Here is an 8,532-nt window from a genome sequence, read left to right on the forward strand (position 1 = left end):
TGTACTTCACTTGACATAATACTTCCTTATATTTGAATAGAACAAACAACGTATTAGAACTATACGCATAAAAGTATATCTATATTTATATCAAAATTATATTAATAATCAACCATCAATATATTAAAATTAAACTAACGCTAAAACTATACATGTCAAAATATACGTACATATGTAATACCATAATATATTGAAATTATATCCACAGTAAATTCGGATCATATTTCTATAACTTATTTTTGATATATTTAAAAATGGTTATTGTATCTTTTTAAAAAAACAAAAGTCAAGTCCAATTTTTGAAAATATTTTATAAATTTTGATATATTTATAAAAAGTCCTCAATTATGTGGTTGTTGAATGAAATGCCTGCATGGTTTTTTATTGTATTTTTATTCATCTCTTTTCAAAACTTGAATAATTTTTTTTAAAAAAATTAAAACTTGAATAAAATTAAAACATAACATGTAATCTACACTCACCATTAGAATAACAAATTAATTACTATTATATCCATAAGTTTTGATCCTGATTATTATTTTCCTTGTTAATTTTAAATAATCACAATTATTGCTTTGACTTTTATATTTAATATAAATGAATTTTTTTTAAAAAGGGGAAATTTTAGTTGGAAAAAATGAAATATGAAGAAAGTAGTAATTTTTTTAAAATAATTCAAGGTGAACATGTGAGAATAATAATAATTTGACTCTAAAATAAAAGAAATTCTTTCATCCTCTATGTTATTGAATAACACAGAATAATTACGAAAACAGTTGAAACAAAATTGATTGTTTAACAATTTAATAAATGTTTAAGCATAGAATCTATTAATTCTTGAATCATCAACAGTATCAAATTATTAAACAAGAAATTATATTCTGTCATGCATATAATAATACATCAGACAAAATTTTAATCATTCAAATTATATATCTCTCTTCTTCTCCAAAATCATTAGCCAGTTTCACATAAACAACCAATGCTTCGGTGGTCTAATACATGTGATTCATTCAGCTACGTGGCGTATTTTAACTGGACCACATAGACTCAGCACGTGCAGCCGCACTCTCCCTTTTATTACGTTCAAACATGCATAGGAGATCACATGGTGGGTCCCATTTTCATGAAGATTGTCAGAACGGGCACGTGCAGCCACATGACTAAGGTTTTTTTTCTTACTTCGCTCGCCTGGTTCTGCTACACGTATCCCCGGTATCTAAGGATATGTGGGCCCAGGTGATCACCGTTGATTGCGATTAGTAACCATGGCAATGTGCCAATCTTTGGTATTCTATTGGGCCCCTACTTAAATCGACGGCAGTTACGGAGGGTAAATTGACGGCTGAGATCTGCTAGAACATGACATTGTTATGGTATTCTCTAGTAGGAATTTGCTCGTTAACGGTGATCATTAGTTGGCCTGGGCTTTTTTACACATTTTACTACTTTAGCAGTCGTTTAAAATTAATTAGCAGAAATAACACAAGTCAATACTAAATAATGGAAGTTATTACTTTCTCCGTTCTTTTTTAGTTGTCCATTTAACAAAACATATTTGTCTTTAATTAGTCGTCCATTTAAAATTTTAATGTGCTTTTAGCTATTATCTTTCAAATTTATCCATCTCTAATAAATGACTATATGATTTAATTTAAAAAGTATTTATTAACTAATAGAGTTATATTAGTATTTCCTTTTATAAGTTAAGATAAAAAGTGCACTATCTTGATATGTGCAATATTGATTAAATAGACAATTAAAAAAGAACGGAGGTAGTAATATTTATTTGGAATTTTGGAGTGACAAGAGTGTTCTCATGATATATTTGTCTCGAGTGAATGTATTGGATTCTATCTTTAGCAGAAAAACATAAGACTAAGGGCGCTAAACCCCTGATGTTTAAAAACGGGTGCTAAACCCTCTGATCTTTGTGGCGGCGCTCACAAAAGCCCTTTTGCTTCAAATATGACGAAAATACTCCTGGCGCCGTTTTTTCAGTAATTGTCATTCTTAAAAAAAATCTGACACTGTCATATCATCTGACACGTCAGAAATATACCTTAAAAATTTCAAACACCCAAAATACTCCTAATTTAATTTAGAAAAAGACAAAATAAATAAATCAACCCAATCTAAATTAAAAGATTAACCCAACACCCGACCGGACCATCCCCACCCGACCGGACCACACCCACCCGACCACCACCGGAAAATTTTCCGGTAATCTTCTCTATTGAAGATGACCGGAAAATTTTTCCGGTCATCTTCCGAATCTGTTCCTCAAGAACAGACCTGGCGCGGGTCTGTTCTTGAGGAACAGACCCGCCGATATGTTCCTCAAGAACAGATCTGCTGATCCGTAATTTGGTGACCGGAAAATTTTCCGGTCATCATTCACTCGGAGAAGATGACCGGAAAATTTTCCGTTCATCATTCACCCGGAGAAGATGACCGGAAAATATTCCGGTGGTGGTCGGCTGGCGGCGGTGGTTAGATCAGTGATGGGTTGGTTTTGAATGGGTGGTTGGGTTTTTTTTATTTTATCAGATATTATATTTAGGGGTGTTTTGGGTATTTTTATTTTTTTTTGTCTTTTGATGACATGTCAACTAACACTTGGTGCTGTCAATTTTTTTTTTCTGTTTTAAAAGACAGCCGCCAAACAAAAGACGGCGCCAGGGGTATTTTCGTCCAAAAGGGCTTTTGCGAGCGCCGCCACAAAGATCAGGGAGTTTAGCGCCCGTTTTTAAATATCAGGGGGTTTAGCGCCCGTACCCCCAAAATTAAGGGGCCATGGGTGATTATTAGCCAAAACATAAAGATGTTTGTTGTTTGTTTGATGTGATCCAATTAAATTTGGACAACGCATTTTAATTACACACTCTTCTATAATTGTTCATTAAAAATGTTTTTTTATAGCTAATGAATTATAATTCGAATAGTATAAATGTTTGACAACAATTTTTTATTCGTTCATTACGGGAAACCTAATTGTGTCGAATATGGGAACTAGTCCGGTTTAAATATGATCGAACTCGATTTTTTTACTAAATTCTCAATCTAGTCCTAATTTATTCATATGTTATCTATAAATGGGGACATAGTTGGACAGTGGCGGAACCATGACTCCAATTTAGGAGGGTCGAAATTTTGACATTCGGCTATTGAAAAAAAATCAAACGGCTGTAATATACTCAAAATATGTAAATTTTCAGTTGTAGAGGCGGTTTTAACCGCCCCTACAGAGAAACACCGCCCCTAACAACGTAGGGGCGGTTTCTAGGGGCAGTTATACAACAAAAACTCAAAAAATCTGTTTTTTTTTTTAATTTTTCCAGCGAGGAGGGTCGACCGACCCTCCTCGACCCTCCCCGACCCTCCCTAGTTCCGCCACTGTAGTTGGATAAGGATGAATGTGGGAGTCCGTATAAAAATTTAAATCCATCATGAAAAATCTAATATAAACTTGAATATACTTATAACAACTTAATATTAAGATTAAATATCTAAACTCGCTCATTATTAGACAGGTTTACCGAGATTTATATTTGGTCTAAAATGGACCACTATCACATGAGTGACCTTTGTATTTAAACTTCGTAAAAAAAAAATTTGTATTTGAACGCTGCCAGTCACTAGCTTTGTCTTCGGCATTTTTCTTTTTGCGGTTAAGATATTGACTTTGGGAATAGCTAACTTTTATAATGTACAGACTGTGTGTATAAAGTCCGATAACAGATTCACCACCGTATGGCTAACCGGTGATTGTTAATGATTCCGCATGTTCATGCATGCGAATATCATTGGCAAAAAAAAATAATGGGATGAAAACTCTCTTAAACGTCAAAAATTTATATTCTAAATCCTAAAGAAAAAGGTACATTCCTGTGAGAAGAGTTAATGAATAACCTAAAATAATAAGCAAGAAATATTATAATCTAAAATACTGATTATCCTATAATCAAGGAACCCCTAAAACCATGCAAATCAGAATCATAAAAATTCCAAAGATAACATCAAAATAGATTAACTATCTTTCAAGAATAAAAGATTACTAACTACAAAGATTGATCGGCAGTTAGAAAAATCCAAAAAAGTGGACGCAATGGGAGGAAATTGAAGATGAATTGGCGTTAGTGGGGACAAAATAGAGACGAAGCTCCATCGGATTTGGGTATCGGCTTTAACACAATCTCAATCTCAATCTCCAAATTTTTTTGTATGGATGAGAACATCACCCCAACCCAACCACTGCACTTCAATCCACAAAGGAACTGTCCAACCCAATTTGGGACATTGTGCTCATTGTGGGGCTCAATGTGCGCCTCGATGCTTTCTTTTCTCCACTTGCTTTCCCAAACTATTTTTTATAGCTTTAATTTAACTAATTTTTCAAAATTAAATAAAACTATACTGGAAACTTATTCATAATAATATGAAACTTAATTACAAGGTTTTCTATAAATACAATTTTTATTTGAAAATTAAGAGTTATTTTTAATTAAATAAAAATTAAAATGTAGCTCTTTATAAATTTTATAATTTTATCAAAATTATCAGGTTTTATTTATATAGTATTAATTTTTCAAAATCTTGAGAGTAATAATTTTTACTTCTAAATGTACAACGTAAGAATATATTATTAGTTACTTCCTCTGTTCCCTTTCAATTGTTCATTTTTGATAAAAAATTTGTTCATTACAAATTTCATTTTTTTCTATTATCATCCTTTAATTTAGTTAGTGGAGTAGATATAACATTTAGAGAAAATTAGGAAATATACTCTATTTTCTAAAATAATAGTAAATTATAACTCAACAATGAAAAGATAGAGAAAATACTTCACTTTTTTAATACTTTTATTTTTTTACTCTAAAATCTTTTTTTATTATAAGAATACTTATTTTTATTATTTTTTACTCTAAGCATTTTAATATTACTCTCTTTTTTATTTTTCAGATTTTCTTCTCTCACTTTCTCTCTCTCTCTCTCTCTCTTCTTCATCTTCCTCTCCATTTTTCTTCTTTTTCTTCTTCTCCATTTTTTTTCTTCTTCTTCATTTATTTTTTTTCTTCTTTATCACATCGTCGCTGTTTCTTCAACGATCCATTATTACTCCGTCGTTATTCCGCTTTCGCTTCGTTTTCACTCCGCCGTCGATTCGCCATTCTTTCATATTTTAGCAATTTTTTTCTTAAGTCGTGATTATTACGATTATTTTAACTCTCAGATCTTAAAAAATTATTGTTGAATTTGTTCAGTTTAAGATCTGAAAATCTGCATTAAAAATGATTTTATGATGGAAAAAATGATTTTCTGCAGAAAACAGCGTCTGATTATCATATCGTTATCATAACACTGCAGCAAAAAATGATTTTTTTATCAAGAAAAGTGCTTGATTATCATTTCGGTATCATTAACGTTAGCATATCTATATCATTAACGTTATCATATCAATATCATAATAGTATACGGTTATGATAATAATATGATAAGATTATGATAAAGTTATGATATAGTTATGATAAAGTACATCATGATAATGTTATGATAATATTTTTTGATACTGTTATGATAAAGTATATTGTGATAATGTTATGATAAGTTTATGATAAAAGGTTACGATATAGTTATGATAAAAGTACGTCATGATAATATTATGATAATAATATGATATAGTTATGATAAATTTGACGATAATAATATGATACCGTTTGATAATAATATGATAAGGTATAATAAAATATTATGATAAAATTATGATAAAGTACGTTATGATAATGTTATAATAATATACTATTATGATAAAGTAGGTCATGATAATGTTATGATAATATACTGTTATGATAAAGTACGCCATGATAATGTTATGATAATATAGTGTTATGACAAAGTACGTCATGATAATGTTATGATAGCAGTATGATAATCAAATATTATTTTTTATAGAATTTTTTTTATTTTTTGCAGTATTATGATAACGACATGATAATGTCGTGATAATGATATGATAATCAGACGCTGTTTTTCCGCAGAAAATCGTTTTTTTTTTTGCAGAAAATTATTTTTTTCAGATGAAAATCGTTTTTTCTACAGATTTTTAGATCTGGAACTGAAAAATTGTAAGATTGATATTTTTTTAGGTTTGTAAGTTAAAATAAACCATAAAAATTACAGAATCGATAATTAAATTTCAAATAATATTGGAACGACGGTAATACAACGGTAATACGACGGCGGAGTGATGGCGGAGAGACGGCGGAGGTGATGGCGGAGCGACGGCGGAGGTGATGGCGGAGAAATAATGAAGAAGGAGGGAATAAAAATGGAGAAAAAAGAACCACATAAAAAATGAGAGAGAGAGAGAGAGAGAGCTGTCATATGTGAGAGTAAAATTCTGAATATTTTAACATGAAGAGTACAAAAGTAATTAGACAAAAAATTTGAGGTATTTTTAATATCTTTTCAACAATGAGGTAGTATTTTCTATTATTCTTTTATTTTAGGTAAGCACCTAATAAGCCCTAACATTTATTAACATGTGAACTTTTTGTATATAAATTTATATTTATTTCGTCATACATGAAATTTCAATGACTATTTTAATATGTGTGTTTTGTTAAAAACGGACAAATAAAAGAAAATAAAGAGAGTATATCTAAATTTTTGTCTAAAAATGCATGCAATCCACTTATCATAAACTTACATTAGTGTCAATTACTCAAAATTACATTTATTTATAAATGACTTAATTTTGTTAAGATAAATTAGTTATTTTTGTATTTATATATTTCTGAACTGTCTATTGATTTAAAATTGTAAAAGCATACAAAAATGTGCATGAGATTTATAAACTAGTCCCTGCTCGATACTGATTAACATGTTTCGTTTAGACCACATATAATCTCCAGTACAAAACCAATAATTAATTTAAGAGATACATTTATAATTAATAATACAGTAGTAATTAGCAATTAGCAATTGGACCATTGGAAGAAGCTTGTCTCTTATGCGGGTTCACATGTCCCATATCTCTACATCTTTTCAAACATATACTATAATTAATTTCATGGACCAACCTAATTACTGGAGAACTGCATTTGATTACGGGAAAAGATAAAAATGATGAAGAAAAGGACTGCATGCTTCTAAAAGATGAATTAGTGGTCTAAACTTTAAACTTTAAAGTAATGATTTCATAATGTCATATATTTTAATTTAAGATTTTCATTTTTCTTATGAATATTCAATCTTTATGCATCGTTTTGTAAAAAAAAAATACAGAACAAATTATTTAAAGACTCCTGGAATATAATATAACTAACAGTTTGGTATCACTTATTTCAAAAGTTTACTTAATGGTCTTTCAGTTTTAATTTCGTTAACTGAGAGATCCTTCTGTTAATTCGAAGGACCAAATCGTTTAACAGATTGAAACTCAGATACTAAATCGTTTAAAAGTGAGAGACAAAATCGTTTATTTAAATTAAAAGTGAGGGACCAAATCGTTCACAAAATTAAAGATGGAGTACCAAATCGTTTGAAAATAATTGTCGAAATTAACTGAAAAACCTAATAGTTAACGGAATTAAAACTGAGAGACCATTAAGTAGATTTTTAAAACAGCAGTACTAAAGTGTTAATTATAATATATTTCAGGGACCTTAGCATAATTTGCTCAAAAATGTAATATATTATCACTCTCTTTTGAAAATATTTTTAATCTTTTTTCATCAAAATTCTTTTGTTTTTTCCGTTTATATGAAATAACATAAAGATATTTCCTTCGTTTTTCATTAGTTTTGATATTTAAACTTAATGGTGTAAAAAAATCAAACTTTTTTAACTGTTTAAAATATATCCAAATTTTATAAATTTATTCATATTTGACAAATTTCTTATAATCCATTCAATTTATCAAAATTGATTTAACTATATTTATAATAACAATTAAATTTATGACTTTTTTTTTTAAATTAAAAAAATTATCAATTGAAATGACACATGATTCCAGTAAATCAATTTTAAAAACTATCAAATCGATTTTAAAAAATTGGATAAATTTTTAACAAATTAGCCCAATTTGGATAGATTTTTAACGAATTAGTCAAAATTGGATTGATTTACAATTTTAAAAAAATTAAATATATTTCCAAAAATAAAAAAAAGATTTGGTGTTTTAATACCATTAAGCATATAACTTATGATGACTAATATATTATTTTACATATTTAGAAAATAAATAGTTAAATATAATTTACCACAAATATTTTAAGTGTGAAAAATATATTTGACGTGGATTTATTTTTATGTTAGGATAACTTAATAGGGATGAAACAACCTCCTAAAATACAAATATGACAATCTCTAAAAAAAAAACTCAGTTTGGCACATCGGCCTAAAAGAACACCGAGTAACCAAGACTAATGAAAAAACAGGGTTACAATAAACTGTATTTTCAGACCAAAACTAGTAATCTTACAACTGAAATTTAAATATAATTCATTTTATTCGCATAAGATGTTATAC

The sequence above is a fragment of the Mercurialis annua genome, linkage group LG4, assembly GCF_937616625.2.
Source record: "Mercurialis annua linkage group LG4, ddMerAnnu1.2, whole genome shotgun sequence".
NCBI lineage: Eukaryota > Viridiplantae > Streptophyta > Magnoliopsida > Malpighiales > Euphorbiaceae > Mercurialis > Mercurialis annua.